The sequence below is a fragment of the Megascapheus bottae genome, chromosome 2 (assembly GCF_031878675.1).
Source record: "Megascapheus bottae isolate mThoBot1 chromosome 2, mThoBot2.hap1, whole genome shotgun sequence".
Taxonomy (NCBI): domain Eukaryota; kingdom Metazoa; phylum Chordata; class Mammalia; order Rodentia; family Geomyidae; genus Megascapheus; species Megascapheus bottae.
In genome coordinates, this window is record NC_143510.1 from 77,004,211 (window position 1) to 77,030,571 (window position 26,361).

The 26,361-nt window shown below is 41.1% G+C and overlaps 1 long non-coding RNA gene across 1 annotated transcript in view; it reads left to right on the forward strand.

Moving 5' to 3' along the window:
* LOC150067353 (uncharacterized) overlaps window positions 1-25,384 on the forward strand; it is a 42,903-nt gene extending 17,519 nt beyond the window's left edge. The window contains exons 3-4 of the long non-coding RNA XR_016534605.1: window positions 23,792-23,920; window positions 25,167-25,384. This is a non-coding gene — a long non-coding RNA (uncharacterized LOC150067353). The remainder of the gene's footprint in view (window positions 1-23,791; window positions 23,921-25,166) is intronic.
* The last annotated feature ends 977 nt before the right edge of the window (window positions 25,385-26,361 follow it).

Here is a 26,361-nt window from a genome sequence, read left to right on the forward strand (position 1 = left end):
CATTTCCCAGGGATATGCAGTTCTCTGGGTCCCAAGTGAGAGACACAAACCTGATTTTACACGCACATTGAGGCGAGATTGTTTTTTCTCTTCCTTTTTCCTTTTTGTCAGTCATAGGGCTTGGACTTGGGGCCTGGGCATTGTCCTTGAGCTCTTTTTGCTCAAGGCTAACACTAAACTACTTTGATCCATAGCTCCACTTCCAGTTTTAGGCCCAGGCTGGCTTTGAACCATAATCCTCATGTAGCTAGGATTACAGGTGTGAGCCACCAGCACCCAGCTGAGATTGTTTCTTACAAGAGTATGTTCCTGGGCAGGAAGTTTGGCCTTGTGATAGAGTGCTTGCCTAGCATTCACGAAGACCTGGGTTCGATTTCTTGGTACCACATATCCATAGAAAAAGCCAGAAATGGTGCTGTGGCTCAAGTGCTAGAGCTCTAGCCTTGAGAAAGCCCAAGGATGGTGCTCAGGCTCTGAGTTCAAAGCCCAGGACTGACAAAAAAAAAGGGGGGGGGGAGTATGTCTCTGCATCTCCATAGAAATCAAAGAGAATATATGATAGAATTCCCCAACTCGGCCCTCTTTTACAATTCCCTGTTTTCATCAACCAGCGTGTTCCTCAGGGCGTCTCTCCTGCCCATCTGCCAGATTGGCCCACTTCTCATCCCATTGCCTAGAATAATATCCCGTACTTGCTTAGGTGACCAACAAAGGACACTTCATCAGTCTCCTCACCTGTCTCAGGTAGCAGTTAGAATGTCCTTGGCAGTGAGAAAAGGACTAAAATTAGCTTCTTCTCATGCAGAACAGCAGTTCCCTTATAAGAGTTCAGTTTAGGGAAGAGCATCCGGGCTATGGTACCTCTTCCTTCTGCATCTCTTAGTCTCAAACTCCCCCAAGTGGTAGCTTTATCCTCCAGCGGGTAGAATCACAGCCAGATCCAATGCCAGTGGCATTATACTCAGACAATACTCCACGATGTCCAGAGGCAGGAGAGCCATCTCTCCTGTTTTTTATTGAGCTGTGAGGGAGCTTTTCTAGAAACTCCTAGGGGAGTCCTCTTAAATACATGGCTATCAGAGGAAGAGACCCCAAACAAGCTAGGGTTTTGTCAGAAAAGAAGGAAACTGCTACAACTGCTTTTATCTTTCGGTTATTTGTAATTAAGTTTTAAAAATTGTGTTAGTATTTGTGTGTTAGAGCCAGAGAGTGAGAGAGCAAGAGAGCAAGGGAGGAGAGAGAGAGAGAGAGAGAGAGAGAGAGAGAGACAGACAGACAGACAGACAGACAGACAGACAGACAGACAGACATAGTTCTGGTGCTCAGACCTGGGCACTGTCCCTGAGCTTCTTTTGCTCAAGGCTAGCTCTCTCCCACTTGAGCCATAGCACTACTTCTGGTTTGTTTTGGTGGTTAATTAGAGGTAAGATTCTCACAGACTGGACTTTTCTGCCAGGGTTGGCTTTGAATTGCAATCCTCAGATCTTAGCTTCCTGAGTTGCCAGGATTTCAGGTGTAAGTCAACCAGCTTATTTTTATTTTTAAGACGGAGTCTTCCTAAGTAGCCTAGATTCCTCTGCCTTTGTCCCCCCAGGCACTGAAATTATAGGAATGTGCCCTTGCATCTATCTCACTGTTTTTAACCTAGCAAACTGAGTAACCTAGAATGAACAAGTCTGATCATATTTTTTTCTGCTTAAAATTCTTCAGTGCTCAAGATGTATCCAGAAACTGCTTTTGTTTAATAGCAACTTCTTTGTACAGTTACTTAAAAATAATAAAATGAAAAATGGAATAAAAATCTTCAGTAGCTTCCATTACTCTCACATGGGCAGATGAGCATCTTTATGTTATGGTCCCAATCTGACTTATCAGCCTCATGCTCTTCCTTCTTTCTAACCTCAATTATGTTCCTGTTTGCAGGATCCAGCCACAATTTTTTCTTCTTTCTTTTTTATTGTAAGGGTGATGTACAGAAGGGGTCACAGTAAGGTAATAAGTACATTTTTTTATCAAACAGTATTACCTCCTCCCTTGTTTTTGCCTACTTTCTCTCCCTCCTGACTCCCCTCCTTCATGTTTCTTATTTCTTTTATAGTTACTCACAAAATTGTATTTTCTGTATTTTTTTTACTCAATTCTGTTTTATTTCTTAAATATTTATCTATTTCTTTCATATTGCCTTCTGACTACAGGCTCTTAATCATCCTCAGTTTCCTTGCTTCCAACTCAGAGCTCCAATTTGATCTTCCATCTGTCCACTGCTTGGCAGGAAAGAAAGTAGAACTCTCCATTGAAAAGCAGCACTGGACATAGTTTCTGCCGCCCTCCACACTGACGCTTATCTGGGGCCAGATTGCAAAGGGGAACTAACAATCTGATCCTTCCTCAGGAAGAGAAAGGACTTCTTCTGAGTCTGCCCTTGTCACATGGTCCCCTGGGTAGCTTTTTCCAGGGATGTGGGCCTGGCCCTACTCCCTGTCATTGCTCTTCCAGTATGTGCCATCCTTCCCCTCCTTCACTACTCTGTGTGTGTGTGGGGGGGGGGGCACATTTAACCATTTGTCACTTAAGAAGATTAGGAAAGCCTTTTGATTTGTTTCTCTGAAAGTATCCTGTCCTTCTCTAATCCCTTCCAGGTGGAGCTAAATCAATTCCCTTGAAATAATAATCTCACTTTTTAAAAAGTCCCCTACTAAAAAAGAAATCTCTAACTGGCAGGTCATTTGTTTCAGTAACATTAGTAAATAAATGTATGCTGCTTGTCCACGGTTGAGCTCTCTAAGTGATCAAGAAACTCAATCCTGCTCTTTGTAGATGAGGATTTAGAATCTTTTCTACAACCGGCACTGACTCACTGGAATCTTGTTTATCACCCTTATCCTATTCAAAAAAAAAATCTTATTTCCAGAAATTGGGCCTTGATGGCCCTCTGTCAATATTCTTATGTATCCAGTCTTGCTGGCTGATGTATGAAGATCCTATGTCCTGAACAAGGCAAGTGCCTTGCTCTGCCTTTGTTGTGTTTTATTTTTCCGTAAATGATTGGGCTCTTGAGCAGAGCAGAGGCAGCCACTGCTTTTGTAGATGTCAGGTCAAAGAAGAGCTGTTAAAGGTGCTGGAAGACATGAAGCCTGAAGGAAGAATCCAAATTCTCATTGGGAAAGGCAGCAAAAGGAAGTAATCAGGGAACCAGTACCAGGTGTGAGGGCCCAGGAGCTGAGAGTTCACAGATGGCAAAGGTGGAAGCAGATACAGGGCCCTTGTCTGATGTGTTGCTAGTGAAGATTTTCTTCCATTCTGTGGGCTTGCTATTTATCTAGCTAGCTATGTTGTTTGCTAAATAGAAGCTCTTCAGTTTGATAAAATACCATTTATCCAACCTTTCTTTGATTTGTTGTGTGTCTAGATCTTTTTTTTTAGGAAGTTTTGACCTGTGCCAAGGAGCCCTAGTGTATCCCCTATCTCTTCCCGTGTTGCGGTTTTTAGCACTCTTTGCCTCCTGACCAGCAGGAAGGGCAAAGAGAACACGCCCCAACTAAGACGAGAGAAAGGATAGGGCCGGCTGGCCACCTTCACCCAGCCCTCCTTTCTCCAGAGGGAAGACACAGACACGCCAGGGAGAAGGTCACAGCAGACTCGTTTAATGGGAAAAAAACAGGGGCTAAAGTAAGATGCAGGAATCTATTAACATAAAAGTAGGCAGGACAGAGGGAGGTAGGTGCGGTCAGAGAGGGTGGCAGGGCCAATCCATGGGTTCAAGGTAGCCTTATTTTACATCACAAACCATAGCCAAACCTCCCAACCAGGAGACAGGCAGGTTGAATCTCCAAAACCAGGAAGTGAGCACTGGGCCACGAGGTAGGCCTTTTACCCTTGATGTGACGTGCCCCACATTCCGGGAATATTTTCAGAGCATCTGCTCTTACCTTGAGGTCTTTGATCCATTTGGAGTTGATCAAACTTCAGTTTCCTACATGTGGATAGCCAATTCTGCCAGCACCGCTTGTTGAAGAGACTGTCTGTCTTCCAACTGGTGTTTTTTGGCTCCCTTACCAAATATGAGGTGGCTTATAGGTGTTTGTGGGCTTATTTCTGGGTCTTCTATTTTGTTCCATGGGTATTGTGGCCTATTCTTGTGGCAGCACCAAGCTCATTTATAGTCTTTAGTATGTGCCTAAAAATCTACAAGTAAATACATTGACTGACTAAGATATGTGAATGACACCGGGACATTACATAGGACACTGGTCATCAGCATACAGAGGCCAAAGCTGGCTGGCCATAGGAATAGAGTACAAAGGCTCAATAGCTGCATATAGATGATCTTATAAAACAAGACTCTATGAAATGAACTCCAAGAAAAGCAAGCAAGAGACATTCTTCAGTTGCCATTGTTGCTGTTTTCATTTTCCTTTTGTAGTATTTGTAGTTGGGCGGGTAAGGGAGGATACATAAAAGGTGGAACAGATACAACAGTGATATTCACTAGACACTATGTGGAAAATGAACTGGATAGTTTATGAGTGGGGATGGCCCGGAAAGACTGGAAGAGAGCAATGGAAGGGAGACATCACTCATTACCTGATTCATGTAACTGTAACCCCTCTGTATATCAACTCTACAACATGAAAATAAAATAAAATAATTAAGGTAGAGGAGGGATCCAGAAAGATGGGAAGTGGTTGCATGCAGAATGCTAGCTGGAGCAAGCCAAGTTATTCAGAACTAAGGTTGTGGAAATGTTTTTGGTCAGACTTGCCCCTAATGCATAACCAACCATTAAAGCAGAGAATAGCTTAGTGGTAGAGTGCTTGCCTAGCTGCATGAAGCCCTGGGTTTGATTCTTCGGTACTGCATACACAGAAAAAGCTCAAATGGTGCTGTGGTTTAAGTTGTAGAATGCTATCCTTGAGAAAAACATGTCCAAGGACAGAGCCCAGGCCCTGAGTTCAAGCCCCAGGACTGGCAAAAAAAAAAAAAAAAAAAAAAGCAAGCTGTGTATATAATCTGCACTGGCACTTAGATAAATAAGAACATCAATCAAAGGCAAGCTACCCAATACTCTGTTGAGCTAATCTATTAATAAGAAATGTCAGGGAGGGGATAAAACAAAAACAAAATAAAAAGGAAACTTCTATACTTTCCTTCATCTCCTACACACAGTGTTACAAGAAGAAAAGTATTGGGTTAGCAACTTTTTCTTAAATTATTAGTGTTTCCTTCAGTGTCTTTAATATGCTGCTTAAGCTAGAGTGGAAAAAGATAGCTGTTGAAATATAAACTAATAATAAATCACACCTTTAAAACGTGGCACATGGCAACAAGAAAAACACCACCTGGGGACTTCTGCAGATTTGATTCGTATGATGCGTTGGCTCCCCTTTGTCCCGTGCCAAGTCTGAGGGACGGCCTTCTTGCCACAGCTGCAAAAATTAATATCTTGTTCGTGCCAAGAAAGTAGGTGATGAGCTCAGCAGCTCTCCTTTGCTTTCCCCTCCCCTGCCATACCCAAGGCAGAAGCAGGTACCTTCTCACCAGGCCTTTGTCTGTGGACTCAGTGGGATTGTAAAAGTTGAGGCAAGTTGATGAGGATGAGTCAGGAAGTAAAGTGGCACCTGGCAGTGGAACCATTCCCAGAAAAAGCCAAGGGAAGGGAAGCCAGGCTAGCTGGTATTGGCTCAAGTGAGTGGAAGTAAGTGGACTCCTGCAGTTCTGGGAATAGCTAAGGTTGTTTGCATGCATGCAATGAATCATCTAAGATGTGAGGCAAGCCACCAGCTACAGTTAATCTTGGGCATTCAAATAAAGTTCAGCTAGGTTCCAATGGCTCATACCTGGAATCCAAGCTACCCAGGAGTCTGAGGTCTGAGGATCATGATTTAAAGCCAACCTGGGCAATAAAGTCTATGAGACTCTTTAAGTGATAGGGCAAATAGTAATACCCCAGTGGTAGAGTGCCAGCCTTGAATGAAAAAGCTGCTGGATATTTACTAGGTCCTGAGTTCAAGTCCATACACAAAAAAGTTGAGTCTTCTGACCAGGAGCTAATGAAGTTGATCTGTATGATCATGTAGCTCCGAAAGCTGGGTAAGTGCATCAGGGACAAAAAGAGAAATGGAAAGGTACCTCTCTACAAACTGCAGTTCCCCTCGTGGTGACCCATGTGGGGTGTGAATGTTGGGGGTGGAGGACTTTGCCCCCACTAGTGCTGCCTGCCACACCTTTATTTGCAAGGCTGTATCAGAAAGGATGGTTCTGGAAGACAAGCATCCTGAGAGGGTGCTCATGCCTGTTTCTGTTTTACAATGGACTTGTAGATGACTTGTAGAATTCAGTATACTAAGATGGCAAACTCCACTGGAATTGGGTATCTATTGGGTTTTGGCAAGCCAGCATCTATGGCATACTCCCTTCTTGATACTGGCTGTTTCCTTCTGTGATTTGGCCTCTCCTTTTGGAGATAGTGTGTTTAGACTTCACTCAGGTGTCCTGCTCTTCTCAGATTAGCAATGTTCTTAGCGAACAATCCAGGCCATTCATAGGCTCCTTCCCTGTACTTTCAGTCTTTACCAGTAAGGCAAACAGATTGAAGAACAGAGAATTTGATCTGCCCAGCAGTGGCTCCCAGGAAAGAAAACTAAATGCTTCCAGCACCACTAAGCTTACCTTAGTGCCAGGCTAAGCTTTCCAGCCATCTCTGAGTTTGACCTCTGTGTCTGTTCTTTTGGTTGTCCCATAATCTTCATAAATCTCCCTCGTTGGTAAAGCTGTCAAGGGCTTTGCTCTGGTAGTTGCAAGGAAAGAACTATTGGATACAAGTTCATATATCCAAAGTCTCTTCTATAGATGTCCAAAAGGCTAGACATTTGTTTGTTTGTTTATTTACTTATTTATTTATTTATTTAGTCTGTCTTGGGACTTGAACTCTGGGCCTGGGCTCTGTCCCTGAGCTCTTCAGCTCAAGGTTTATGCTCTACAACATTGAGCCACACTGCCACTCCTGGGTTTCTGGTGGTTAACAGATTTTCATGCCCAGCCTGGCTTTGAATCTTGATCCTCAGATCTCAGCTTCCTGAGTAGCTAGGGTTACAAGTGTTTTTTTTTGTTTTGTTTTGTTTTGTTTTATTTTTAATTGCTGTCATTTATTGGGCCTGGGCACTGTCCCTGAGCTTATTTGCTCAAGGTTAGTGCTCTACCACCTTGAGCTACAGCACCACTTCTGGTTTTCTGTGGTTTATTCAAGATAATAGTCTCATGGGCTTTCCTGCCCAGGCTGGCTTCAAGCCACAGTCCCCAGATCTCAGCCTCCTGAGTAGGATTACAAGTGTGAGCCACTGCCACCTGGGTGGTGTAGAGAGTAATAGTAAATCCAATAAGCTGATTGATTGTACAAATGTTGGTTAAGAAAAATACTATGTGTTTTACAAGGCTCATTACTCAATACCATGTGTCATCCCTCTGATTTTTTCTTGCCTTAAAGTCTTACTTCTAGATAATTTGTTTGACTCCTTTGTTGAATATTTCATATCTGTAATAAATTGATGATGTGTTGCTTGAGATCTTTATTATCCACAAGTATTCTCCTGCCTATATATCTCTTAGGGGATTGTAGGAATGCTAGTTATTGTTGTTGTTTCTTTTAAATGACACATGCACTTAACTATCAATATGTGAAAGAGAATAATTTGTGAAGTACAAACATATAGTAAATCTGGATATGGGTGGCACACCTGTAATCCCAGCACTTGGGAGGTAGAAGCAGGAATATTGAAAGTTGGAGGCCAGCTTCTGCTACCTAATGAGACTCTGTCACAACAAACATACAAACAAAAAGTAAAGTACCAAGGGGAAAAAGTGAGTGAGTCACGAGGGCAAAGTCTTCATACATTAGCATCCTTACAGAGGAGGCCATGTGTGCAGCTTGTGTTTGTTTGAGAATGTGAGGTTCCATGATAAGACAGCATCAATGGGGAATTGAGTCCTCACCTTGAACTATCTTCTAGTACTTTGAACTTGGTCTTCCTGGCCTCCAGAACTGTAAGATATGACCTTCCATCTTGGTATCAGAGATCCTGCAAAATAATGTAAAACTTGGTAATAAAGGTGATGACAGAGTATGGGGCTCTACATAAGTGATCAGTCCTATCCTAATTGAATTCTAACAATCTGACTAGTCCACTGTCTATGCTAATGCAGAGAAGACACATCATTAGCCCGACAGATGGCTTAGGCTTAATGTAAATTCATAGTGGGGCCATTAAAGCTTTGATCAGAACTGACATGTTTATATTTTCATCAAAGCAGCAATTAAAATTACATGTGAAAATATGACTCTGATTTCTTTTTAAGTTTATGAAATCAGTATCCAAAATGTAACCTTGCCTTCTTTTTTTTTTTTTTTTTTTTTTTTTTTGCCAGTCCTGGGCTTGAGCTCAGGGCCTGAGCACTGTCCTCGGACTTTCTCAAGGCTAGAGCTCTACCACTTGAGCCTCAGCACCACTTCCGGCTTTTTTCTATATATGTGGTACCAAGGAATCAAACCTGGGTCTTCGTGCATGCTAGGTAAGCACTTTAACCACTAGGCCAAACTCCCAGCCCTAACCTTGCCTTTTTGTCAGAAGTTTACTCTTAGTTTTCTGTCAGTCTTTAAAATTATTTTTGCAACCATTGTTTCCATTCTTTGTTATACACACACACAAATATATATGTATATATGTATATATATACATATATGTATATATATATACATATATATATATATATATGCATATATATATATATATATATGAGAAGGCCTGTGAGCCCAAAGCAGTAAATATTCTTCTTATTTTCTTATCTTGTTCCTGGTTATATAAATTGATTGATAGGAAAAAGCAGTGCTGGGCAGCCTTTCTCTAAAGGTATTTTCTGAAGTTTAGGGAGAATGTTTAGTTGTAACTTGAATGAGATAATAGGGCACCTGTGCACAGTCTCAACCAAGAAATACATCCAGTGACCACACGCGACCACTCCATTTTGCTTTCTTGCATTTCTCAAAGAAATTAAATGAAATTCAATTCATGTTTTGGTTTCTCTTTTCTCCTTTCCTTTGTTAGTAGCAGGATTAAACTTGGGACCTGAATTAGGTGTAGTTCTACCACCTGAGCCATGTCTCCAGTCCTATTTCTTTCTTTATTTCCCCCTTTTTGTATTGATTATTTTTCAGATAGAGTCTCATGCATTTTGCCCAGGGCCAGTCTCAGTTTATAAGCCTTCTATTTTTTGCCACCTGTGTGGTATAGGAATTATAGTAGTACACCATTGTATCGTTTACTATCCATATAAAATATAAAGTAGTATCATTTTCCCTTGACTTGACATTGTAATATGAGATAATTCATGCGTACTGGCCACTGCTTGAATGAATACATGTGTCAGAATTTACAGAGACCAGGTGAACTGTCACACAAAAAAATTATAGGCAACAACAACAACAATATATATATATATATATATATATTTGACTCTTAATGTTTAATTTACTTCGAACTATTGCTATTTTGAGCAATGCTGGATGCCAAGATTCAGTCTATGTGCATCCTAGGCAAGCACTCTACTAGTAGGCCAAACTCCTGGCCAGTCTAACAGACTTTCTTGCCCAGGCTGGCTGTGAGCATGATCCTCAAATCTTAGCTTCCTGAGTAGCTAGGATTACAGTTGTGAGTCACCAGTGCCCAGCTAATTTGCTTTGATTAGCATATATTAATTGTGATATGAGTTTCATCATTTACATAGGGACATATAATTATGGGCTTTAAATTTAAATTTTCATTTTCTCAATCATCTGCATCCATGTACAGTGTTGGTATGTTATTTTCTATAAATGTATAATGTACTACAATCACATTTGCCCCATACAACTCTCTTCTTTCTTCTCTTCTCTCATTCTGGCTCTCCCTTTACATTCATGTATTATTGTTACTATTACTATTATTATCATCATTTTAATTATTTTTAAGTTTGAGCAAAATCCATATGAACAAAACTCAGTGATATGTGAGTTTGGATCGTCTGTGCAACATGATAAAACTCAGTTCCATCTATTTTCCTTCAAATATCATCATTTTATTTTAAATTAGGGCTATATAATACTCCATTGTGTACTGCATTTGTTGTATCCATTCGTTGACTGTTGGGTGTCCATGCTGATTCCTTAACTTGGCTGTGTGAACAGTGCTGCACTAAACATGAGTTGTGCAGGTATCTTTATCATGTCTATTTTTTTCTGGTATATGGCCAAGAGTGTCCACATGAAATTCTCTGAATGTCTTTAGATGTAGTAGAGGAAAAGCACCAGAGAAGTATTTAACTTGTGGAAAAACTGGGGAAAAGATTGCTCAAACATGAAGTATTAGTTTATTATATCAGATTATGGTTGTCTTGAGTTCTGTTCACTACATATTTCTAACATTCACCCCCACTATATATAGAAAGATTAAAATCCTTACTATTTTATATTAAATGGAGCCATGATATTCACCGTGACTAAAGAAATGTAAGAGGATATACAATGTACCTACCAGGCAAAAACTTTAAGGACAAGTATATGATTTTCTGTACACCAAGCAAGAAACAGCAAATTATTATTTAATGTCATCTAGGTTTGCAAGTGTTTGTTACTGAAGTTTCACCTAGCTTTTTCTGACTAATACACCACAGTGAAAAATCACTAGAAAATATGAAAATCCAATGGCAGGGAAAATAGATAATAAAACATCCCAATAATAAGTTTAAAAAAGCAAGGTTTTGAAACTATTTCACAGTCATTGTAAAATGCAAATAAAATGGGGAATGGTTGGGGTACAGTGGAGTTTCAGAATTTTGAATCTGGGAAAACATTTCAATGAAAAGGATATCATGAAGCATGTGTCAACTGGCAGTTCAGTGAATATAGAAAATGTAATGTATTTGTGCCATGGAATATTATTCAGCCTTAAAAAGAAAGGATGTGCTGACATATGCTCCAGCATATGAGGATCGTATGCCGTGTGAAGTAAGCCAGTTACAGAAGTATAAATACTGCAGCGCTCCACTTAGAGAGCAAGTGGAATTAATTAGCCAAGTAACAGGAGACAGAAGGTAGCCAGGGGCTGGCAACAGGAACAATGTGGAATTGTCTGATGTGGTGTGAGTTTAAGATGAGAAGGGTGTAGATGGATGATTGATTATGGCTGCTCAATATCATAAACATTCAAAACTGTGTATACTGAAATGGTGTGCCATCTTGTATAAAAAGGAGGGAAAAGGTATCTATGTAGAGCCCATAAAACGTAGTCCCATGGGTTCGATTATCTTCTGTGGGGACAGTTTTAGTCATCTGTAAGGCACTTGAATATTCTTTTTTTTTTTTTTTGGCCCCTTTCTCTTTCTGGCCCCGCTCGCTACGGCCCTGCTCGCTCCGGCCCGGCTAGGCCCCCTCTCTAGCTCAGGCCCCGCTCGCTCTGGCCCGCTCGCTCTGGCCCAGCCCCGCTCGCTCCGGCCCGGGTCGCTCCCGCACGCTCTTGGCCCCGCTGGCTCCGGCCCTTGCTCTGGCCCCGCTCGCTCCGGCCCGGCCAGCTCTCGCTCGCTCCTGGCTCTGCTCGCTCCGGCCCCTTCTCGCTCCGGCCCCGCTCGCTCCGGCCCCGCTCGCTCCGGCCCCGCTCGCTCCGGCCCCGCTCGCTCCTGCCCGCTCGCTTCTGCCACCACTCGGTTGGGCTCTGTTCACTTCAGCTCAGCTCGCTTCTTTCGTCTCGTCTCTGCCACTTCCGGCTTGGTTGTGCATGTGGGATACCGAGGAATCGAACCCGGGTCTTTGTGCATGCTAGTCAAGCACTTTAACCGCTAGGCCAAACTCCCGGGCCCTTGAATATTCTTTTTTATGTGAGGGAGAAAAGAAAAGGCACGCCACCTTGGCTTGGGAAAGACTTTGGGCCTTTCATATAAGAATTGGAAAAACCCAGTGATGCCAAGTTACAGACCAAGAACTCTGAAAAGTCAGCTTGTGGCCAGCTGGGAGTTATCTCAATCTATAATTCCAATCAAACTGCTATTTAGCCTAGAAGTCGAGGTGCTTGTGTTGCAGTTTGGAGAAAAGCCAAGGAGAGAGTATGCCATTTCTGGTCATTTCTGTGGCTGCATATGAACTGGTCACCAGCAGTGGGTTCCTTTCATCACAGAGGAAATACAGAGGAGCTGGCAGGGGCCCTGGTTTCTTCCTGCAAGGCATTATAACTCAGACCTCTAGGATGTAAGCTACCATCGACATCTGGCTTCCTATGTTTGTCCTCATCTCTCCCTCTAGAAGACAAAGTGCCCTGACATGTCACGTGGAAAAGACAGGCGGTTGAGCTGCCCCAAGCCTCTTGTTCCTGCTCTCCCCCAAGACAAAAGAAGGTGACAAGTAAGGAAAGCTCACCACAGGCAGCCCTATGCCATGACAAGCCATCTCAACAGGGTACAAGAGAAAGCAATTATCTGGAAAGGCAGTAATTATTAGTGTCAGATTTAACCTTTGTTCCCCTGTAAGTATCTAAGGCATTAAGTCATCACTGGAAAAGACCTACGGCTTGCTCTGTGAGTGTTTTTGTCTTCCTGTGTGCAAGTCCAGTGCCTGCATTTCCAAAGGATGAGACTTCTTCTAAAGCAGCCACCTAATTACACTGAAAATTAAGCCTGGAGATGATGGCTCATGCCTGTGATCCCAGTTATTAAGGAGGCTAAGAGCTGAGGACCACAGTTCAAAGTCAGTCCTGGCAAGTCTGTAAGTTTCTTTTCTGTGTGTGTGTGTGTGTGTGTGTGTGTGTGTGTGTGTGTGTGTGTGTCATGGGGCTTGAACATGGTCTGGCCGCTATCCCTGAGCTTATCAGTTCAAGGCTACCACCCTACCCTTCAGTCAAACCCCACTTCCCATTTTCTAGAGATTAATTGGAGATAAAAGTCTCAGGTCCTTTTGTGCCTGGGCTGGCTTTGAACCTTGATCCTCAGATCTCAGCCTCCTGAGTAGCTAGGATTATAGGTGGGAGCCACCACGCCCAGCTTAAGTTTGTAAATTTCAGATCTCCAATTAAAGAGCAAAAAGCCAGAGGCAGAAGTGCAGCTCAGTGGTAGTGTGTCAGCCTTGAGTGAAAAAGCCAAGCAAGTGTGAGGCCTTGAGTTTAAGCCCTGGTACTAGCACAAAAAGAAAAAATAAATAAATCTGTCATGTAGCTATTTCCAAATTATCCCCTTCTGAATTGCCTTCCAGAGGGCCTATCACCAGACAAGAGCACAGATGCTACTTCTGGCATTTATGAAGACAACTCAAACCAACTCATGCAAAGGTGTGGCTATGGAGCAAAAAGATTGAAAATGCAAATGAGAAGCTCTATGCAAATACAGTGGTCAGGTGCATGGATGGGAGTGGGAGCAGATTGATGTACGCATGCACGTGTGTGGAGTGGATGTATTCAATAGAAATACACATAGGAGGCAGAGTCCCTGGCAGCCTGGAGAACATATGTGTGCGTGCTAAAACCCATGTCTTAGCAATGTTTTTCCCTGCTTCACAGTCAAGTGACATTTTCCCAAACATCTGTTCTGTGAGCAGAAGGGGGAGGGATGAGCATCCCAATTGGGAAAGGCGGCATGGAGAGACGCTACCCACTTATCGCAGCTCCAGGAATGATTACAGGGCTTGGGTTATTTCTGGCCATATCCGAGTGACTATGACAAGTAGAAGTGAAGTCATTAATAGAATGGGCATATGTGCATTTAGTCATTTGCCTTCAGTCAGAAAGTCTAGTAGGCACTTCTTTGGGAACAGGAGGCATGTGGTGTGTTTCTAGGACTTTCAGGATTCTTGTGTAGCAGAAAAGCAGAGTCCTTGTGGAAAGGCTGGATGTAAATGGCTCAGTAGCTTTGACACCAAAAGCAAAAAGAAATGTGAACTTGTGTGGTGGTTAGTCATGGCTGACCACCTAACCAGCCATCATGGGAGAAGCCCACCTGAGCCCTCAGGAGCCTTAGATGTTAACTGGATCTGCACGCCACTGGTCTTCTTCCACAGATGGCTGAGAACTCAATCTCTGTGCCTCTGTCTTTTTGGGTATGGAAGAGGCACTCCAACCTTAGCCACCTGAGTAGTGAGCCCTTCCCAAGAGGCTTTGCTTTGATTCATTTGTTCTCCTTGGAAATCCCATAATATAGGAATGCATCAGTACATTTATTTTAGATGTCCATTCTTTCATTCGAATGTTTGCTTTTATTAGAATGTATCAGGTAGCTGGGCACTGGAGGCTCATACCTAGAATCTTAGCTACTCAGGAGGCTGAGATCTGAGAGTAGCTATTCAAAGCCAACCCCAGGTGGAAAAGTCTGTGAGGCACTTATCTCCAATTAACCACCAGAAAACTGGAAATGGTGCTGAAGCTCAAATTGGTAGAGCATTAGCCTTGAGTTTAAAAGCTCAGGGACAGCATTCTGACCCAGAGTTCAAGCCCCAGGAGCAAAAAGAAAGAATGCATCAGGTAATTCATATGAAAGCAGATAAGTCATGCCTGATATATTCTGTTAAGTCTTTCTTCCTGGCACATATGGAATTGAGTTAGATTCAGGAAGGAAAAAGAGACATAGATAGGGAAATAGAGGCCTCAGTAGATCAAATAATTTTCCCCCAGAGAAAATTGGAGGAGGAAGAGCCTTGAATCCAAATCCTGGTTTGTTTCTAGAGTTGATTTTCTTGTAAGGAACACAGATTGCTGGTGTTAGTAATGATGCTGGTTATTTTACACATGCAATATACTAATTAAGAGAGAGATACTGGGTTTGCAGCCTGGTTTCTCTAGTTTCTAACTATGATTTTTAGACAGTTTCTTTTTTAAAAAAAATTACTTTATTATAGAGGTGATATACAGAGGGGTTATATTTACATGAGTCAGGTAATAAGTATATTTCATTTTGTACAGCATCTTCTGTTCCCTCATTCTCTCCTCAGTCCCTCCTTCCCATCTCTACCCTCAAGTTGTATAATTCACTTTCATCCATGTCTAGTGTGCTTCACTGCTTCACTATTTTACCTTGATTCCTTGAATTCAGGTAGTTTCTTAATCTCCCTGTGCCTGGGCTTTCTCACTCGTGAAATGAAGATTATCATAGTATCTAATTCATAGGATTATAATGGGAAGTCAACATTCCATTCATATACACAGACCTCTTCAAATACTGTCTGACATAGGGAAAGTGGCCAGTAAAATGTAGCTGTCATGTTCCTTAGTATGCTGAGAAAACCACCTTCGCTTGTTATAGAGAGGACAATTACAAAGTATGTAAGTAGCCAGAAAAGAATATGCTTATCCCTGTGTCCCTAAAATTATAGATCTTCCACTCTTTTGGGAAAGTTATTTTGGGTTCTGTCTCCCCAAAGCCAAGAGACCAACTCACATGAAGTGGGAGAAGGAGCTGAGAGGAAGAGACTGATGGAGATGGGGAGAGGGAAGCAGGAGGAGAGTAAAGCAGTGAAGCTGTAGCTGCTTTGGGGCCCAGGGCTTGAATAAACAGGTGGGATCACCAAGAAGCTTACTATCTTGAGATGACTAGAGTAGCTTGAACAAGTCTGAGCCGTACCAAAGTGGAGGCTAAACTCCTTACTGAAATTGCAATGTGCTCTAAGGCATGGATTACAATTCCTTAGTAAATTACGTGGTGAATTTAGCAGATCACAGGTCACATCTGTAGAAATGCAAAGGTAGAGAAAGAAGCCAGGGAAGGGAAGCAGAGACAAGCAGTCTTGGGTATTAAGAATAATAAACAAGGCTTAATGAAACTTGGACTTAGCCAGAATGCATGAGTCATGTGGTATAAAATGGATTTCTCTTTTTGGGTCTCTCTGTTAAGTCTGAAAGCTACTGAACTAAATAAAGCAAAGATGCGAGTAGGCGTTTGGCTGAGAAATAACTACAATGTAGGTTTAGAGTAATGTGTTTTCTATTAATGGGCAAGGACCCCTGTTGCCCCTGTACTTCCTAAAAGCACTCCAATATTAATATATTTTGAGACCTACATAAATTTCTCCTCTTCTTTCTGTCTTTTTACTTGAGGGAAATTGTACTCGCACTTCCCCTACACACTCTCTCAAGCCTGATCGATCCTGAGGCCGACAGTGCCTCTCTTTGGCTCACTTTTCCTTAGACCCATTTCTTGTGTTTCCCTCTCACATCCTTTCAACTGCCATGCCCTAAACCTGACCTTCCCCAGAGTTAAGGCCATTTTTTTTTTTTTGGTAGCTCCACAGAGCCTGCTCACCCCAGGAAGCTGGACTAGCCTGTTACGTTCTTCCAATTTTGAAATATGAATACTAACAACTCAGTCCTGGTTGGGACCTGACTACACAGCTTGATTGAATACTCTGATCAAGAATTGGGTGGGGCAAGGACCCGAGAGAGCTGATGAGAAGTGGCGCACACTTTCCTCTGCTGTGAAGAACCAGAGCACCCAAGGAACCATTGTGCTATGAGGGGAAGAAAACACTGGAACTCAGCCATGAAGTGGTGCCACAGAGAGGAACACAGCCTTCTTACGCCTCTGCCCCGGCTTCCTGGCCTGCGGAGGCTCCTGAGTCTCCATTTCCAGAACTCATCATCTGTGAGTTCAGGCCAGCCTTGCTAAGGAGAATCTACAGTCCACGTAGGCTTTTAACATGGTCCGAGTCATGTCACTGCTTTCTCCAGAGAAGGATTTCACATTCTCCTTGCTTCTCTGGCCTCTAGCACACTGCAGAGACCAAGATATCCCAACTCAGTGCCATTTTAAGTAGACAGAATCACTGCCATAGCCCCTCCTGTCCTGGAAACCAGTGGCCAGTTTCTTCCTCACAGCTGCTCCTGTCAAAGGCTGCTCTTCAGTCCACAGCTCTGGGATCACACTGCTGGAGCCTTGCTGTCATGGGTACCCACCAGCTGTGAAGGCATACTCTATTGCCTCCGCAGATCTGACCAGTATTCTCAGCATCATAGCCATCACTATTACCAACAGCACTTGTCTCCACTGAGCCCAAGGATTTGCCCTCTCCGCCTACCCCACTCTAACCCCTGGTCCCCAGCCAAACTGAGCTGTAACTACTCTATGGATCCATGTGGTGTCAAATCGGCTATGGCCAGAGACTCCATCACCATCAGGGCTGCATGCTGGCCTTTGCACATGCCCCTTTATGGACCGAAACCCATTGTGTCACAGCAGCCACCTAGCTCTGCATGCCTGTGAGACAGCCCATGTCTCACCTCCTCCACAACAGGAGCACCCGGACCTGTAGTCCAGACTCTAGGTCTGAATCACTAAGGCACTTATAAGCACCAGTGATGCTGATTGTGGCTGAAGAAAGGTCACCGAGGCTATGCCTACATACTTCCCCAGATGCCATGCCAAAGTGCTACCCAACTGGTATCCACATCTCATCTAATGAAAAGATGCCCAGGGAGGCTATTCCATCAGATCGGGAGATGCCTAGGCCCCAACATAGGGACATAGGAATATAGAGAAATTGGATGTTTGTTTCTGATTCTCTAGAAACAAATCCCAATGCCCAGAAAGCCTAGGAAAAGCCTGAACAGAAATTCAAAATGCCGATGAAGATCTTCACAAAAAATAGAAGAAATAAAAGCAGTTAAAAAAATTCATATGTGTTGGGTGTGGTGGCTCACACCTGTAAATCCTAGCTACTCTTAGGAGACTGATATCTGAGGATCTAGGTTCAAAAGCCTGCCCATGCGCAAAAGGACTTGAGACTCTTATCTCCAATTAACCTCTAGAAAATGGGAAGTGGGGCTTGGCTTAAGGGTAGGGTAGTAGCCTTGAGCTGAAGAGTCAGGGACAGTACCCAGGCCCAGGGGGAGGGTGTTAGCCTTGAGATGGGGAGCTCACCGACATCGCCCAGGTCAAGTTCAAGCCCCATGACCCACAAAAAAACCCAAAACAACAACCAAAAAATTTCAGGCCAGGAACGTGGCCAAGTGGTAGAGTGCTTGCCTAGCATGCATGAAGACCCCGGTTTAATTCCTAGGTACCACATACACGAAAAAGCCAGAAGTGCTGCTTTGACTCAAGTGATAGAGCAGCCTTGAGGAATGTTGGGAGCCAGAGTGTGGAGTCAGACTGTCCCATGAATCTGCATCACTGAGTAAGGTAACCACACAAAGAAGTGAGCTGTCATGTGTGACGCCATGCCTATAAATTTTGAGCTATACTGTCAGTATTGTGAACCTCCTGACTTTATTGATTTATTGCTTTATCTTTCTGTTGAGACTTGATTACCATCTGGCACAAATGTGTTATTGCTTTATCACCTTCTGCTTAATTGATCTGAGACCTGATTACCATTTGGTGCTAATGTAACCCCTGGCAGTTCCCTGGTTTCAAGACAGTATATAAGACTGAATCTAAAAATAAACGGGGCTGCAGTCTTAAGCTCACAGCCTTCTTGGGCTGCTGACTTGGGCTGTAGTCCTCCCGACCCCATCTGTTTGCCTCTTGTCTATTTCTTTTCTCAGTCTTCCCCCCCAAAGTCAGGAATCCCAGTTCGCTGACGGCTGGTTCCGGCAGAGGAAAGCCCAAGGACATTGCTCAAGCCCTGAGTCCAAGCCCAGGACTGGCAAAAATAGCAACAACAACAACAACAAAACCTTCATATATAATCAGAAAAGATCCTGAACAAAAAGGCTAAAGTTAGAAACACCTTAGTGTATGGTTTCAAAAATCACAACAAAGCTGTGGTAATCAAACCTGGATGATGCTGGCATAAAAACCAACACATAGATCAATGATTCAGAATAAAGAATTGAGGAATTATACACAAAAGGCCAACTGCTTTTCAGCAAAGGCACCAAGGACATGCAGTGGAGAAAGGAAACATGTCCTTAATGAATGGTGCTTGGAGATTTGGCTGTACATGTGGGGAAGAATTAAGGTAGCTCCTTATCTCTTTTTAAACAACCAACTTATGGTGAATTTTAAAAAACTATGGAGTTCAGATTATTAAATAGTTCGAGGAAAACATTGGAGAAGCAAAGACAGTATAGGCAAAGACATTTCAATAAATAAAATAGGCAGTAGATGTAAAAATATAGAAGTGGGATTATAGCAAACTAAGGGGCTTCTGCAGAGCAAAGAAAACAATTGGCAATGAAGAGACGACAAACAGAATGGGAGAAAATATGAGCAAGCTATTTATCTAACAAAGGATCAATATCCGGCATATATAAGGAATAGAATAAAAAAATTACAATCAGACTTTTTAGAATGGATAGACATTTCTCAAAAAATATAAATGACCACAAATATTTGAAAAAGTGATCAGTATCACTAATAATCAAGGCACTGCAAGTCAAACTCACAATGAGCTAACTTCTCACCCCCATTAGAATTGCTAATATGAAACAGAAACAATAGATGTTGTTGGTGTGGATGTGGAGAAAGGGAACTCCTATCCATTGTTGATGGAAATGTGAATTAGTAAAGTGTCTATGGAAAAACAGTACGGAGTTTGTTCTAAAACCTAAGCAGAATTTCCATGTGGTCAAATGATCCCATTATGGAGTATCTCTGCCAAGGAGATGAAATAATTTATAGCAAAGAGATAAGTACTGTTCACAACAATGCAGAGAGAAGAATTTCCAAGGAGTCTATCAACATGAAGAAATCATGCCATATACTAATAAATACAAAGACTAAAAAAGAAGAAAATGTGGTATGTGCACTGGAATATTTTTCATTCAAAAAAAAAGGAATGAAATCCTTATTTAAGGGGATATAGATGAAACTAGAGAACAGGCAGTAAGCTTAATGTCATGTTACACAATGTCCTACATTTGTGAAAACTGAAAACATTGATCTTATAGAAAAAAGTGGAAAATTGTTGACTAGAGACAAGAAGGGGCTGGAGGAGGGAGGAAAATGTAGACAACAGATAGGAAAATACAGTTAGACAAGAGGACTCAGCTCTGGTATCCTATAGCATAGTGTGTTAGTTATAGTCTGCCATTTATGTTTCAAAATAACTTTAAGAGATTTCAAGGAGATGGAAACGATAGTTATCCTGGTCTGACCATTTCACATTGTATGCATGTATCAAATATTGTACCCCACAGATCTACACAAATATATGTCCATTTTAATAAATAAAATAGCCTTTTTTAAAATATGATTTTGTTATTATTAAAGTGTTATACAGAGGGATTACCATCTCTAAGCAGATGAGTATAATACTTTCTGAACAATATCACTTTCTCCTTTGCTTTCCCATAGTTTCTCTATCCCATCCCTGCCTATAAGTAAAATTTTCTATAATTAAGAACCTCTCTTCCCCCACCCCCGCAAAAAAAAAATCACCAACAGTTAGGTTGGGTGTCAGTGGCTTCAGAAGATTAAAGCCTAGAGGATTAAGATTCAGAGCCAGTCCAGGCAGAATAGTCTGCAAGTCTCATCTCCAATTAACCAGAAAAAATGCCAGACTGGAGACATGGCTCTAGTGCCAGTGATGAACAAGAAAGTTGAGTGACTATTTGAGGCCCGAAATTCAAGCCTTAATATTGGTACATGCAAGTGCACACACACACACACACACACACACACACACACACACACACACAATAGACCTACACTCATTTATACTTAAAAATAACCAGTGACAAATTTTAAGTCTGAATCAAACTAACATTGTTTAAAAATGTATACTTACAAATTTCAGAATAACATGGAAATGCCTGCCAAATCTTTGAGAAACTCCTTCTCTGACAACATGGAATATAACGCAAGCCCAAGTCAAAGTATCTGGCATGATATAACCATCAGCCCCTTCCTTCTTCATGTCTGCTCTACTCAGGAGACACGAGCTCATGTGTTTTCTAAGTTACTTTCTACTTCCAAGTAAAACAGTGCCTGGAAATCATTGGCTAATATTACAGAAAGGTTCTCCAAAGAAAAAAAATACTAAAAGTGAATTGATATGTCAAGATGGAAGTTGTCAGCCTGTCTTGTAAATGAATGCAATACACACATTAATAGATTCAGAGCAATTCATTAAAATTCTCTCAGGATTACAGAAAGGGTAAAAACTGGGTGTGGCTAAGTAGGACTACATACAAGAATTCCCTTAATGGGGGCTGGAGACAGAGCTCAGTGGTACGGTGCTTGTTTGGCACATGGCGAAGCCCTGACTTTGATTGCTACCACTGAAAGACAAAAGAATTCCCATTATGGTATCATCTATGGCACACCGATCTATTTTAAACTCTGATTTTGTGTACAATTCAATTAGACATATCATCTGGAGTCTTCCTTACTGGTCACAACTAAAGAACTGGCTTTTCCTGCTACAACTATTTATTCTTCTCATTCATACGAAACAAAAAAATAAGTTTCTAAAACATAGGTCTTGCTTTTAATTTATTATTGAAGACACAATGGATTTGGTATTGAAAAATCTTGAGAAACAATCTATTCTAAGTTCTTTTTGAGAAATCCAGGTAGAAGATGACAGCAGGCAAGAGAAAAGGTTCACCAAGTTTCTGGGGTCTAAAGGGATCAACAGCAAACTAGCCCCAATTAAACAAAGGCTCTGTTCCCAGAAGCTGAGCTGAAAGGAGACCCCATTTCTTCTCAGCAATTAGAACTCTAATGTTCCTCTATGCCTGGAGCTCATTGTTTGAGACTGTTTTTTTTGTTCTTTCCTTTTTCTTTTTTAGAGCATTGATTTTTTTAAAGTTATCATTAAGTAGTTGTACAAAGAGTCGTCACTTCACCATATCCATTTCTGAGTATGGTGCATCTTGACCAATGTCATGTTTTCCATCATTCTTCCCCACATCTTGTTTGGGACTTTCTTAGAGGTGGCCAATCTTTATGCTTCAGGAAACAACCAGAAGTCAGGTGTCAGATTGAGTTTGTCAGTTCAAATGTGTTAAACTGTAACTTTGATATTACAGATCTGTCCTTCTCATCTAATTCAAAACCAGTTTCTACGTCAGGACATTAAGGTTCATGGCAAACGGTGAGAGGGGAGAAAAGAAAAAATACCTAGCTTGCAGCCATGATTAAGGCTGATGAAGTTGATATTAACATTTCCAAGTTTGACTTGAAAGAGTAACAAGGGAAAAATGAAGATAAGGAGAGATGAACTTGGAGTGGAACCAAGGGGATTCCTCACTCTTTGTGTATAATACACAAAGACTCGAAGACAGAGACAAAGAAATAGGATCACCTGTAAGCCTGGTACCAAGAGATAAGCCTTGTTAATATATATTGGTTTATCTCTTTCAAAGTATTTAAAGAGAATGTGTGTAAAAGTCTCACAGACTTTCCTGACAGATCTGATTTTGAACTGTAACACCCAGCTCTCAGCTGACTGAGTATAGCTAGGATTACAGGAATGAGCCACTGATGCCAAGCAGGGAACTTCTTGATTAATACAACCTACTGCATCTCATCATATAACCTTTATAAATTTTATCATGAATAAAGTAGTTGCCTTGTATTCCTGTTTTATTCTGTGTATTTTAAGAAATATTTACCAGATTACCATTAGAAGATGAGCTGAAGACTTAAAGAGAGACTTCACTGAAGAGAAAGTAAGAATGGCCTATAGATGCATGAAGATATGCTTGACATCTCTGGCCATAAAAGAAATGCAAATCTAAACAACTTTAAGATTTCTACCTCACTCCAGTTAAAATGTCCATGATCAAGAAATCTAATAACAACAGATGGCAGCAGGGATATGGCCAGGAGTGATCACTACTACACTATTGGTGGCAGTGTAACTCGTTCAACCAATATGGAAAGCAATATGGCCTTTCCTCAAAAGACTAATCATAGAGCTCCCCTATGACCCAGCAATTCCACCACTTGGCATTTACCCAAATGTCCAGAAACAAGGACATACTAAAGCCACAAGCACAACGATGTTTACTGCAGCACTATTTGCCATGGCGAAGATATGGAACCAACCCAGATGCCCCTCAGTAGATGATTGGATCAAGAAGATGTGGTATTTATACACAATGGAATTCCATGCTGCCATCAGAGAGAATGACATCACTCCATTTGTAAGGAAATGGAAAGACTTGGAAAAAATCATATTAAGTGAAGTAAGCCAGACCCAAAGGAACATAGGTTCAAATGGTTTCATTTATAATAATTAGTACACATCTAAGAGTCTCCTAGCAGAGGATTATAATAGCTCAAAACCTAGGTACATAAGGTCATATAGGATGAAACTAAATGAAAGGATCTCTAGGATATGAAGATGTACTATGTTTTCTCTTCTTTTTTTCCCTTTGGTTAATTTCATATTGTTACTGTATCTGACTTTGTTACCTGGTATATTGTATATACATTTATTTGAAATATGAAAAGGAAGAGGGGAAAACAAGATGATTGGGAGGGGGTGAGCAGAGGGAAATGGGGACAAAAAACCATGAGAAAGGGGTATCACGGTGTGAGAAGTAATGCACCTGTGACTGTAACTGTTACCCCTCTATACATTGCCCTGACAATAAAAAAATTTTAAATATATTTACCAGATTATTCTAAGCTCTGTAGTATCGATTGATATGGCAGAGTGGATTTTCCTCTTTAATTTATTGATGCAGTATTTATTATTTTCCTCATAGATAACACCGAAACTACAGGATTTGCTTGATAATCCACTAACTTCTGTGTAAGAAAATATAGAGTCTTTGCTTCTATATACATCAATATAATCAATGTAATTAATTGATAATGCTTTTTTTTTTTTTTGGCCCAGTTTCAGACTTGGCTTTTAGATTTCCAGCCACTGTGGCGAATGGTAATAACAAGCTGGTGGATTGAGGGCTTCGAGAGGGACACTGGATAGAAACTGAACAAGCATTATTGTGTTCAGTTCCAAAGCAAGGTACAGAGCTGCCCACCATCCACTTAGGATAATTGGTGGATCTTGAACTGGGCGTTGAGTTTTATTTCCAAAGTTTTCTAAGTCTTCTCCATACGATTTCACTTTTCTCATGCTAAATGGCCATTTCTTGGCACCTGCTGGGGTGGAGAATTGTTTTGTTTTGATTTTTGTTGATTGTGGGTCTGGGCTCTGTCCCTGAGCAATTTTGCTCAAGGCTAGCACTCCCCAACTCTGAGCCACAGCACCACTTCCAGCACCTCCCATTTTACCCCTAGATCCCATAGTCATAAATTCTCAAATATTGGATGGAATTATCTAGAATGTTCTAACTCTGAAGCCACCTATCTATCTCTTTGATGAAGTTATGTTCCGTTTGTAAAGTGAAACATCAGGGGCCATGCTAAGGCTTTGAAGTAGAGAACTTACAAAGAACTCACGTTTAACCACGTTTTCTTTGACCTTCCAGCTCCCCAGTTGGGCATCTTTGCCAAATGTAGTCATTAGGTTGTAAGGTTTTAGATGCAATCATCCTGAACTTTAGGCATTTTACTAATGATCAGCTTGTAAGTTGAGAAAGATGGTTAAACCTCCTGTAATATATCAAAGAAAAAATTGAAATATCCATCGTAGGAACAGTTTCCTTTCAACACAGAATTTCTAAGGGAACAAAATATGCATATGAGCCTTTGGAACTTATGTTTCTTTCATCCTTGCTTTAATAATTGAGAATCCACAGGGCAATAGTCCAATTTTCTTGCTGCTACAGAAAGAACTTAAAGCTTTTATTAGGTACCATGTGATGCTTGTGACATTACAATGGAAAGATTATTATTTCAGGTCATAACAAGTGAAAGAAGTACATGTAAGCTATAAAAGCATAAATGTATACTAATGCTAACCCTACTGGAAATCTTTCTTCCCTGACAATAATTTTCCAGTTCCACCTGCTGAAAACTCATTTCTATAGAAATGAAGCCACAGGCAACTTAACAGTCAAGGTTACAAAAACCAGTTTCAGAATCAATGTAGATGGGGGGATTTTTTTTTTAATATGTCCAATCTTGTCCTTTTGAAGTGAACCAATCTTAGCCATTAAAATAGACTGAAAAGATTTGCATTCTGTCATCAAAGACTGAGTCATAAGGAATAGTCATGCCACTTTGGGAAACAGGTAAAAAAAATTACTCAATTGTTTGCAGCCTTACTAATGGTTTTAATGATGTCCTCATTTTTCTTTCAAATTCAGACAGCAATTTTCTCATGATGAAAGCATATGACCACTAGAGAAAAAGAACATCTTGCACAGAATTTTCAACTTGAAACAAAGGACAACCGTTTCCTTCCACTGTCTTTCCAGAAGCATTTGAAAGTCCTGGATTTCTGCTATTACATAAATTTTCAGATGAGAAAAATGTAGAAGATATGGCTATAAGTGGGATATAGAGTATACAATATATTATTATTTATTTCTTAAAAAGTACATAGAGTCATTTCTTTAGCTGCAGTGTTTCAACTTAAGATTCTGTTTTTACTTTAATGGCCCTGAGTTCAAGTCCCAGTATTGTCACACACAAAAATATTCCAAAACTTTTAACTTTACAGTTGTAAAATGATTCACATTCAGTAGAAACGAGATACATATGCTAAAATACTGTCTCATGATGTTGGAAAACAACCATGAGCCACAGCTCTGTTAGACTGATAATTACCAAGACAAATAACTGATAATCTATGTTGTACTATGTGGCTAAGTTCTGATATTCGGCAGGTAAAATGCTGTAAGTGCATCATTTTCAATTTAAGATAGGTTCAAATCACAATGGTTTATCACAAGATTACATAATTGTAAATCAAAGAACATCTATCTATCTATATATACATAATCTTGAGACTCTGTACAGAGATGAAATTCAATGGTTATAGAAGCAAATTCCACAGCATTCTTCATACTTAGTTTGTGCAATAACTGTTGCTATAGAAACACTAAATCCCCAGCAGAATTCCTGAAAGTTAAAGATCTGCATGCAGACTTGTTTCCAGATGCTGATTGCTTGCTTGTTAAATACACCTTGGCCTTTATCGCTTGGGAGAGTTTATCTCGAAACACGCTAGGAGAACTACCTGGGACCGTTGCTGTGCTCACCGTGGGGAGAATGAGCTTATGGAAGAAGGGTGTGTGGTTGGTGTCTTAGGATTTTAAGTGTCAGTGACTATCAGCCTAACCATTTTCCTCCTCCCCCATTGACACTTCCAATAAAGAAGTAGCTCTAAAAGGATTAATCCTCAGCGACCCGAGGATAGAAACTCAGTTTGTCAATAAAATAGTTCATCCGTGTTAAGCAGATTAAGTCTCCCTGGATTACCACAGGTTCCAGTGGAAACTTTGGAATATCCCTCTTTAAGAGTAATTTTTTTCTCTAGTAATTATATAGCAATTTGCT